The sequence below is a fragment of the Sciurus vulgaris genome, assembly GCF_902686455.1.
Source record: "Sciurus vulgaris genome assembly, chromosome: 1".
NCBI classification, from domain to species: domain Eukaryota; kingdom Metazoa; phylum Chordata; class Mammalia; order Rodentia; family Sciuridae; genus Sciurus; species Sciurus vulgaris.
This window is the reverse complement of record NC_136461.1, coordinates 105,429,640-105,441,153: the sequence shown is the minus strand read 5'-3', so window position 1 is coordinate 105,441,153 and position 11,514 is coordinate 105,429,640. Positions and strand designations below refer to the sequence as shown.

The following is an 11,514-nucleotide window of genomic DNA, read 5'->3' as shown; positions in this document are numbered from 1 at the left end:
CAGTTCCCCAGAGCTGTGATTCTGGCTCAGATCCCACTAAACCTACCTCAGATACTGGCCCAAGGTCACATGTAGAGATTAGAAATTAGACCCCCCTAAAATTCCAAACTTTATATTTTGTTTCATTCCAAAATACTTAAATATAGATCTCTAAGAAATAAGGACTCTTTAAAAAATACATTCATAATACCAATTATTATATCTAAAAGAAATTAACACTAATTCCATCTAGTATCTAGTGAGTGTTAGAATTCAAATTATCTCATAAACACTTCTTTTACCTGAGTCAGATCCAAATATGGTACACATGTTGCTTGTGGTGTTGCTTCTCAAGTCTCAACATTTGCATGATAGTTCCCTGCCCTACTCTTTTTGTTGTTGTTTTACTTGTTCTTTATTTGTTGAAAACATGGAGTAATTTGTTCTACACGTCTCCCATCTTTTGGACTTGGCTACTACACTCTTGCAATATCTTTAACATGTTCTATCCCCAAGGTCTATGTGAACCAGTGATTATATCTAGAAACTAGATGGGTTTGAGATGAAACTTTGAGCAAAAGTATTTCATGACTGAGGCTAATTTCTATTGCATGATATCAAGAGACTTGTAGTTTTCTCTCTTTTATGATCTTCATACTTATCAGGGGGTTCAGGTGGCATTGCAGGTTTCATGGAGACTAAAGTTTATGCAATTTTGAGGGGTTTTCTTTAAAAGAGAAATCAAAATGCAAATATCAAACTAGGTTCTAGGCCTTGGAAGGTGTCCACGTGAATGAGTGGCACTGAAGATTACACTGGTTCAGCTCATGGCAAATCTGCCTCTGGATGCAGGTGAATCAAGTCTGATGCATCCATTATCACGTTCTCCATCAGTCCTTTGACTAACTGCTTTAGCATCCGTTGGTGATCTTTGCCTTAATTTATTTTTCTTCCACTGTAAAATATTTTAATTCATTCCTGCACATTTTATCTGGTGTTCTTGTATACCATCCCCCCATCAATCACATTCAATGTTGGTTTGGATATGGTGTAACTATGTCCCCCAAAGGTTTACCTGTTGGAAGCTTGGTCCTCATTGTGAATGCAGGAGGTGATGGAAACTTTAAGGGATGGGCCTAGTGAGAAGTAATTAGGTCATTAGGGGAAGTGCTCTTGGAAGGAATTTATGCAGTTCTCATGAGATCTTGAGAAGGTTGTTAGGAAAGAATAAGACAGCCCCTTTTTATCCTCTCACTTTCTGTCTCACCATACACTCATGCCATCATAATGCCATCCACCATGAAGTCCTTATCAGAGGCCAAACAAAGGGAGACAACTGATTTTGGATTTTCAGCCTCTAAAAAGTTTCAGCTAAATAAACTAACTTTCTTCATACACTATCTGGTCTGACATATTTTATTATAGCAATGAAAAATAGACTAATTCAGTTATATGAATCAGTCAATGTTCAAACAGGAGATAGAACACTGAATAGGAACACAGAATAGGAAAATTTTAATGTAAGAAATTATTAACTAGAGAATAAGAAACTCTAGAAGATGTAGGAATTGTAGATATTGGCCTCTACTTAACAGCTCTACTGTGGAAGTAACAGTTTCTACTTCTACAGCTGAGTCAGAGCACTCAAGGAAGTGTCCAACAGGAAGAGGGTCTCACCACTCTCAAGGATGGACAGAGTGTAATTGGACAGTGTAGAAGTTCACTGAAGTACTTTAAGCTAGGGCTGGCAGGCAGGAAACTACCCACTGTAGGAGTCGGACACAGTTTGATAGAAAGCTGCTCCCAAGTGTGCTGCTCCAACTCACTGGGACGTCCTCCTCAGGATCAAGGAGGAAAAGCACTGTGCACCTCAGGATCAAGGGGGAAAAGCACACTGGAGCCAGAAAGAGCAACTCCCTCCTGAAATGTTCACCAGCACCTTCTGCTGACAAAAGTTTAATGTTATGCCAGCTGGCCATCGGAGAAATGTTTACAAGGCCCAGCACCAGAATCACAAAGTAGAGCAAAGAAGAGTAGATTTGGAGCCAAGAGCAACACATTGATAATTGGAATACCATGAAGTGTAGTGCATATAGGAAAAGCAGGATAAATGCTTGGTCCTTTCCTTTTATATTTCAGTTTTCTGAATGAGTTAGTGCCCTGGAAATCTCCAAAGATTGCTATAATGATTTCTCTTGTCGTTGTTTTGAAGTCATTATGAACTCATGAATTTTAACATATTTGAAGTGTTTAATTCATTGCAGTTATTATTCTGTTTGATTGGTAACATATATTTTGTTCTGATCCAATGCATGAAAAATGCATGTTTTCTCTGCTTTAATGTTTAGGGGAGATAAGATGAAAAACTACCTAGAAACTTTTGGACACAAAAATCCTTATAGCAGAGATATCTAAAGCACAGAGGGATCCAGAACTAGTGAGTTTCTTTTCTGTTGACTCAAGAATTACCCTGGAATGTGAGAAATCTTTCTCTTTTTAAAATATTTTTTGTCCTTTTTAGATACACATGACAGTAGATTGTATTTTTACCCATTATATGTACATGGAATATAACTTCCCATTCTTGTGGTTGTACATGATGTGGAGTTACATTAGTGAGTGTATTCACATGTGAACGTAGGAAAGTTATGTCTAATTCATTCTACTGTTTTTTCTATTCCCATCCCTGTCCCTTCCCTTCTTCCCCTTTGTCAACTCCGATGAACTTCTATTCTTCCCTCCCCCATCCTTACTATAAATAATACAAATCAGAGAGATCATTCAGCCTTTGGTTTTGGGAAACTGGTTTATTTCACTAGCATGGTAGTCTCCAGCTCCAACCATTTACCAGCAAATGCCATAATTTCATTCTCCTTTATGGCTGAGTAATATTCCATTATGTGTATATACCACATTTTGTTTATCCATTCACCTGTTATCAGGCACCTAGGTTGGTTCCATTATGAATTGAGCTACTGTAAAGATTGATGTGGCTACATCACTGCAGTATGCTGATTTTAAGTCTTTGGGTGTATGTTGAGGAATGGGTAGGATAACTGGGTCAAATGGTGGTTCCATTCCAAATTTTCTGAGGAATTGACATACTGCTTTCCAGAGTGGTTGTACCAATTTGCAGTCCCACTAGCAATGTATGAGTGTATCTTTTTTCCCACATCCTTACCAACATTTATTGTTACTTGTATTCCTGATAATTGCCATTCTGACTGGAGTGAGATGGAATCTCAGTGTAGTTTTAATTTGTATTTCTCTAATTGCTAGAGACATTGAACATTTTTTCATATATTTGTTGACTGTTCATATTTCTTATTCAGTGAAGTGCCTGTTCATTTTCTTTGCCCATTTATTGATTGAGTTATTTGTGTTTGTTTGGTTTTTTTTTTTTTTTTTTTTTGGTGTTAAGTTTTTTGAGTTCTTTATATATCCTGAAGTTTAAAGTTATAGCTGAGATATAGGTAGCAAAGATTTTTCTCCCATTCTGTAGACTCTCTTTTCACCTTCTTGATTGTTTCCTTTGCTGTGAAGAAGCTTTTTAGTTTAATATCATGCCTTTTATTGATTCTTGATTTTACTTCAAATTAAGTTGGAAAAATAGGACTCACACAATAGCCAAAGCAATCTTTAGTGAGAAAAATGAAGCAGGAGGCATCAAAGTACCAGACCTTAAACTATACTACTGGTCTATAGTAACAAAAATAGCATGGTATTGGCACCAAAACAGATACAAAGACCAATGGTACAGAACAGAAGTCACAAAGACAAACCCACATAAATACAGTTATCTCATACTAGACAAAGGTGCCCAAAATATACATCGAAGAAAAGATAGCTTCTTCAACAAATGGTGCTGGGAAAACTGGAAATCCATATGCAGCAAAATGAAATTGAACTTGCATCTCTCACCCTGCACAAAACTCCACTCAAAGTGAATCAAGGACATTAGACCAGAGGCTTTAGACCAGAGACCCTGCGCCTACTAGAAGAAAAAAGTAGACCCAACTCTCCATCATGTCAGCTTAGGAACTGACTTGCTCAACAAGACTCCTAAAGTGCAAGAAGTAAAATCAAGAACTCTCACTCTTGAATGCACCCTAGCTGTAGAGAAAAGGAAAGAAAGGAAGCTTTCTTGGTCATAGTTAACCTGTCAGATTTTCCCAATTGGTGTGTCATGAGCTGGACACATTAATGCTTTCAGTGAGTGCAGTGTGATCACAAAGGTTGAGAAGCATTGGGATGGATGCTAGAGATAGATTTTATCTTCCAGAGGTGACTGAAACAATGTTCCTCACCCCATGTGCTCTTTTACAATGTGACTGTGGCACTTCTCTATCAGGAGATGTAGGCTAAACCCCTTTCCCTTGAATCTAGACTGTGTGATATACAATGGAAGAGAGACATGTGACAAGCCAGGTAGGTTGGAACAGGTCTGCAGCTACTGCCTGGTTCCTTTGAGATGCTTTTCCTGAGGAAGCTAGATCCTAGGTATGGATTCAAGTTCAACTCTCTAGACTAGAGAGCCATGGCTGTGTTCCTAGTTGACAGTGTATTCATCCCACATCAGCTGCCAATCATGTGAATGGGACATTCTGGAACATTCAGCCCAGTTAAGCCTTCAGATAACTCCAGCTCCGGCTAACTTCTGACTGTTAACACAAGAAAGACCCAATGTGAGAACAGCCCAGCCATGCCCTTTTTCAACTGTGGACTCATAAAATCATGAGTTAACTGATATGGTTGTTTTAAGGTGTTAAGTTTTGTGTTAATTTGTACTTCGGCAATTAGAATAAAGTTCACAAAAGCCTTTCTTACACAGGTGACAAATCACCTGTTATAGGTAATCTGCAGAGGAGAATTAAAAATAGGGCCAACTCCTAAGCTCTGATCTATGGATTCCCCAAGTTCCTGGACAAGCCCTGGCCACTCCTCATGTCTCCTGAGTAACTTGTATGCATTTTCATTCTATTTTTAGAAACTTAAAAAATATAAAGTATAAAAAATAAAAGAACAATCTTTCACATTCTTACAACTGGGAATTGCCGCATTAATGTCTTGACTTATTTATGCCCAGTCTCTTTTTCTTAAAACCATTCTGTTGATTGCTTATGAAAAACTGAAAAATATTATGTATTTATTATAAATTATTCAATTATGCAAAACTGCTCCCAAATATGGAGTACTTCATGGAGTTGCAAGCCATCTGTTTCAGTGTCCATAATTATCTTATCTGTATTATTTCAATATTTTAATATCAAGTCAGCAATCTTGGCACACTTTTAAACACTAGAATTTTTATTGGCACATAGAAGGAAATCCAATTATATCAACTATCACTCCCTGGTCTTTTGGATGTCCTTTACTCATGGGTCACTATTTGAATACAACTGTTTCCTGCCTTGGCTGTACACTCATATCCCCAGGAGGTAATATTCTCTATTGTTCTAGTCAAAAGAAGAAATGCTTTTTCCAGCATTTCCCTCCTCCTATTTTTGCAGCAAATTGTGTTCAACTATGCTTCACACCTCTGCATGCTCAGTTCAACAGGCCTCCTGACTCTTATTACAGAACATGTCATTGATGGTTTCGGAACCGAGATGTACACACTGATCTGCATTTGATGGTACAGCTGTCAAGAGTATGTGGAACCCCAGGGTCTTTGCCCTAGGGGTGGAAATTTCTGTCCTCCTTGTTTAAAATCTGCTTCTGTGTAGACCACACAGCAATGGTGTCCACATGTTCTACTCTGTATATCCTCTGCCAGTTTTTGTGACTGCCTGCCTCTCCACAGAAGGGCTGGGACTGTTTCCTGTGGCTGTGCTCTGCACTGGCCCTGGGGCTTGCAAGGCAATGCCAATGTCCCCCCTTGTGGAAAGGGTTGAAATTTTCCATTAGATACACAAGAGTTACCTGCATCCTGGAGAGGTGATGCTGGTCAACCTGCTTTCTCAGACACAGTTGATATTGAGCTCACCTACATGTTCCCTGGGAGTCCTTAGAAGCCTCCCAGGCTCAGCATTCCTATGTGGGAGCCTTTGGATTTGGTAGAAGATATCAACAAGTGTTCAGAAATCAGGATATCCCACAAAACATGACCTGGCATTTCTGCTGGTCATTGACCTAAGTCCTTGTGACTAACTGAGAGATGCTGGTTGAGCAAAGAGGAAATCAGGCCTCATCTCTCCTTCCTAGTGTTGGGGCTCAGAAAACAACACCCCAAAGTATGACACTTTAACATGCTGAGCAATGAGAATTAAAGGAAATTGGAAGGACTTCACAGCTACCTAAGAGTCAAAGTCTGTTCCTCATATTCCTTTAGCTTGCCACTGTTTCCCCTAGTATGAGAGGAATCTTATCCAAGACCATTGTCTGTTCTTGAGTCCATTCAATTCTCTAAAAATCATGAACTACTCCTCAAAATTGTCTAAAATCTCTCATTTCTGAATCTGACTGGGTAATTATCACTGATGATGAGCCCATGCATGTTAATTAATTTGCGTGTCTTTTTCTCCTGTTAGTCTGCTTATTGTTGATTAACTTCAGTGACCCTTCAGAAGGCAGAGTGGAACTTTTTCCTACTTTTACACTAGCTGTTCCTGCTGCCTGGGTTTCTTCCACCTGATAGTACTGTCAAGATGAGAGATGAACCCAGAGACAGAGCACTGCTTAGCAAAATGGGAAGCTGAGGGCAGGAGCAAGGACTGGAAGAAAATACCTTTCCAGGTAAAAGCGGCCTGGCAGTGGCTTATCTTTTCTTATCTCCCTTCACAGGACATGTTTAGGTACTGCTTACTTCTCCCCTAGTCTTCTCCAAATACAATGCCTACCAGCTCCATGGACTGCCCCCAAATGGTACAGCCATCCAAAAATACCCACATTAAAGCTGTCCTTTGGAAAAAGTTTTTCTCTTTCAAAAGTGCCTTAAGGTATAATTGTTGCCTTAACCCTTTTACACTAATTTTAGTACATAGCAGATTAATAATTTGAGACTTTAACTAGGGTGTTTTAGTTTTGTCTTCCGCCACCATTGGTTCCTGAACATGAAGAGATGAAGCTGCCATTTTCCCTGGGGGAGGGGAGAGTTTGGGGCAAGGACTAAACCTGTGAAGAATTTGCCCTGAATTCTTGATTTCAGAATTCTGTCTAGTGAGACAGAAGAGACTTGAAAGGAAGTCCAAACCAACAGAACAGATGTTTCTCTAGAATAGGTTTCCTCTTCAGCGCAGACATGGACCTAGAGAAAGCATTGGCAGAGGATGCAGGAAGAGAGTTTTTTGAGTTCTAAGAACAGTACAAGAGCTATAGTGGCTACCACCCCTATCTTTATTCCCCCAACAGAAGGAGTTAGAGGGACATGGAATGGACTTGGCACCAGGGAGTTTCCTGTTTGGAAGTTGTAAGGTGTATGAACATCTGGGCATGAGGAGGGGTAGAAAGGGCTACATGGACTAGGAGGCATGCAACTTCCCAGGCCACTGAATGGTGAGGGAGGGGACTGCCATAATTTGTTGGGACTGAGCAGAAGGGCAGCACTTTTCAGAAAATCCCAGGAGAAGGGATGCTGGACTAAGGGGTGTTGGTTGCACTTCCTGCTAGGAGTCAGAGAAGAACATAGCTGCTTCTTTTTGGGTTGTCATGGTCAAAGGGGGACAGGGAGCCAAGAAATGACCCAAAGAAGGGCATACATTGAGCTGAAAGAAATAGGTGGAAAGAGGCCACATTCCACAGATAAGCACAGCAGGGAGGAGGACCCAGGACTGAGAAGCAGGCCTACCTTTCTTCACTGCCAGCTCTAGAGCCCCCAACATGGAGAAGAGGCAGTTATCCACATCCCTTAGAATTTAGGATGGAGCCTAGGGAAGGAAGATAACTGAAGAAGGGCATTTTAAGCCTGAATGGAAAATGTTTAGAAGACAAAAATGTTCTTTTAATGTCAAACTGGAGTGTTGTGATTTAGGCTCACCCAAGGTCATCCGACGTTCTGGAGTGATGGTCTCAAAGTGTGGTCCAGAGACCCCTGGATGTCCCTCGGTCCCTTTCAGATTTAAAACATGAGGTTGAAGTCATTTTCACAATAATATTAAAATGTTAATTTTGCTTCCCACATAAGAACTTCCTCCTTGGGTTATTAAGAGCCAAGAAATAGGTTCTTTTTCTTGACTGCATACATAGACTACATAGGAATGAAAAGAATTTCCTCTCCTTCTCTGAAGGTTTGATTCTGCTGTAATAATCTGAAAATAGATTAACAGGAGAAAAGGAAAATAAATTTGTTAACTGGCACATGTGCACAGGCGCCATACTTGGATATGAAATGAGTTTCAAAATATAAAACTCAAAGGGGGAGATGCCTGAAGCTTAAATACCTTGTATTTAAGAGAGAGACGTGGAGACTGTAGGCAATTTTAGAAGGGTAGTAAATAATTTTCAGGAGAAAGAATGGGACTGGAGAACAGATGATAGCCAGGGACACAGTTCTTCAGGGCTCTGGGGAGGTGGTGACAAGTTACCTGCTACAAACAAGGGTTGTCTTATGTAGATAAAGTCTCTCAGGTGGCAGTATTTAAAAGGATAGATAATGTATTTTCTACAGAAGGTGGAGAACTTTTAGTCTTCTTTTCTGAGTTAATCTTTTGTGGTTAATGAGATTTGAGGAATCTAGGAAGTTCAAGATAATTGCATTTTTTTTTTAATAGACAAATTTCCTTTAGTCAGATAAGGGGACTTCAGAGAGAGCTCCCCACTGGCCCCCATTCTTCGGAGGTAGAAACAGGGAAAAGCCAGGGACCTTGATTCTAAGGCAGTTATGAGGCCTTCAAATTACCTTTAATTCAAATCACTCTGCTTGTCAAAACGACATACTTTGGGGTATCATTTTCTAAGCTCGAACAGCTACATTTCCTAGTTTCCCTGTGGTTAGGTCGGCCCCGTTACTGAGTACTGGCCAACACATTACAGGTAGGATGTCTTTCACAGCCACACCTGACCCTGAAATCCTCCCATGGGGGATTGGCCATGTTCTGTCTCCCTCTGGCTGGTTATGGAGGGTGGGCCACAGGGCCAATCCTCACCCCCAGGGAAACCTTGGGAACTGCCTGTTAACAATGGCAGAGAAGGAGGCTGGATTTCCAAAACTCTGCTTAGGAGACAGCCACCCAGGCAGGAGTCTCACACTGGATAGAAAGAGACAAGAAATAAACTTTCATTGTATTAAATCACTGAGCCTTCAGAGTTTATCTGTTCCTAACACAATGAGCCCACACACTATGAAGACTGAGACCACTTATCCAAAGTTAACTGCTGCTGTCAAATCAAATGCATGGCAAATGTAATCTGACAAATCCCTCATTTGTTTGGCAGCCCTTCAGGTTTTGACATCAATTGTTATTGTGCTGCATGACAACCAGGCATCAATAATAAACATTTCACAAAAATGGTTGTAATAGCTTTTGCTTTTTTAAAGACAACTAATTTCCTCTTCTTTTTCTCCTTCCAGTACCTACATTTGGCATCAGTCAATAATTGCTTCTGACATTGTGCACATGCTCATCCTTAAAAGCATGGTATTAGTAGGTGTGTAATATCGAGAATGTGGGGGTTGAAAACCCTGCTGCCGTCTACACTGATGGCGTTATGGCCATGAAGGGTAGCAGAACACGCCACTCTAAAATATGCCACTTTGGCATAAGGATTACTTTCAGCTGAAGACAATCAAAAAGAAGCAGATATAAGAAAATCTCTCTACCCTGCCCTATTCGCCTAAAGACAACACATATATTTGTGAAGATTTCCCCTCTCCCTTCTCTGCTAGAAGGGATGGAAGATAATACTGGAGACAACTCTAGACCCTTACCCCAGAGTGATCTACATAATGACCTTTGCTAAAACTAGTCCTTCTCTCCCACTAGTTTCCCATATGTTTGCCTTTCCATAATGTCCTTCTGGAAGCTCTAAGTCCTTTTCCTTTGTTTTGTCACTTCCCTACAAAAATTACTGTTCTTGCTAAGATGCCTGCTAAGATATAGTTTGAGCGTGTTCTAAGGCATGGATTGGAGGTTTGGTTCCCAGTGTTAGATGGTGTGGAATTTTTAAGAGGCGGATCCTAGTGCAAGGTAATTAGGTCTTGGAGGGCACTGTTCTCAAGAGGGATTATTGTAGTTCTTGTAAGCACCTGGTTAGTTCTTGTAAGCAAGTTGTCATAAAAGAGTAAGAGTGATCCCACCCTTCACAGAAACAAGAGAAAAAGATCTTAAAATTCGTGTGGAACCACAAAAGACCTTGAATAGTCAAGGCAATCTTGAGCAAAAGCAGCGAAGCTGGAGGTATCACAATACTTGATCTGGAGATACACTGTAAGGGTTCCGAAGCCAGAGTGTAAAGCTGGCAAAAAGTGAACACACAGACCAACGAACAGGATAGAGAATCTAGAAAAAAAAATCCACATACCTACAGCTATAAGATTCTCAAGAGAATTGTGACAAACATACATTTTTCCAAGGGCAGCCTCTTAATAAATGGTGCTGGGAAAATTGTATAACTACACGCTCCTGATCACTCTCTCTCACCATATATGAAAATCAACTCAAAATGGATCACAGACCTGAAGGTAAAGGCCTGAAACTATGAAACTATTAGGAGAAAACAGGAGGAACACTTCAAGACATGAGTACAGGCAATGATTTTTTAGGACAAAGCCCTCAAACTATAGGCAACAAAAGCATAATAAGCAAATGCGATTATATTCAACTAATTAGCTTCCACACAGCAAAGGAAACAATCAACAGTGAGGAGACAACGCGCAAAATGGGAGGAGATATTTGCAAACTATTCACTCAGCAAGGGAGTCATAATCAGAATATATAAGGAATTCAGAAAACCAAATAATCTGATTTTAAAATGGGTGAATGATCTGAATAGATAGTTCTCAAGAAGATATACAAGTAGCAAACCAGTAAATGAAAAACTGTTTAACATTACAGGCTATGAGGAAAATGCAAATCAAAAACCACAATTAGACATCATTTCATGCCGATTAGAATGACTGCAATCAAAAAGACAAAAAAATAACAAATAATAGCAAGGATGTGGAGAAAGGGGGATCCTATATTGTCAGAGGCATGTAAATCAGTACTGCCATTGCGGAGAACAGCGGAGGGGTTCCTCAAAAGACTAAAAACAGGTCTACAGTATGACCCAGCTTTCCCACATCTGGGGATATACCTGAAGGAAATAAAGGAAATGGCATATCAGAGATACCTGCACTCCTGTGTTTATTGCAGTACCAGCCACAATAGCTAAGATATGGGATCTATGGAGGTGTCCTGTGGTAGGGGAATGAATAAGGAAAAAGTAGTAAAATGCATAATAGAATAGTATTTAGAATGAGATCCTGCCATTTGTGGCAAAATGAGTAGAAGACACTAAGTAAAATAAGCCAGACACAGAAAGACAGATGCTGCACATTCTCACACCTGAGCGGGAGCTAAAAAAGTTGATCACAAGGATCAAGGTAAGACAGCAGTG

At 40.1% G+C, this 11,514-nt stretch overlaps 1 long non-coding RNA gene across 1 annotated transcript; it reads left to right on the top strand.

Moving 5' to 3' along the window:
- Positions 1–5,444: 5,444 nt before the first annotated feature.
- Positions 5,445–11,301, top strand: LOC306659737. The gene is made up of 3 exons (XR_013763419.1): positions 5,445–5,629; positions 6,582–6,714; positions 9,488–11,301. It is a non-coding gene; the product is annotated as an uncharacterized lncRNA (long non-coding RNA).
- The last annotated feature ends 213 nt before the right edge of the window (positions 11,302–11,514 follow it).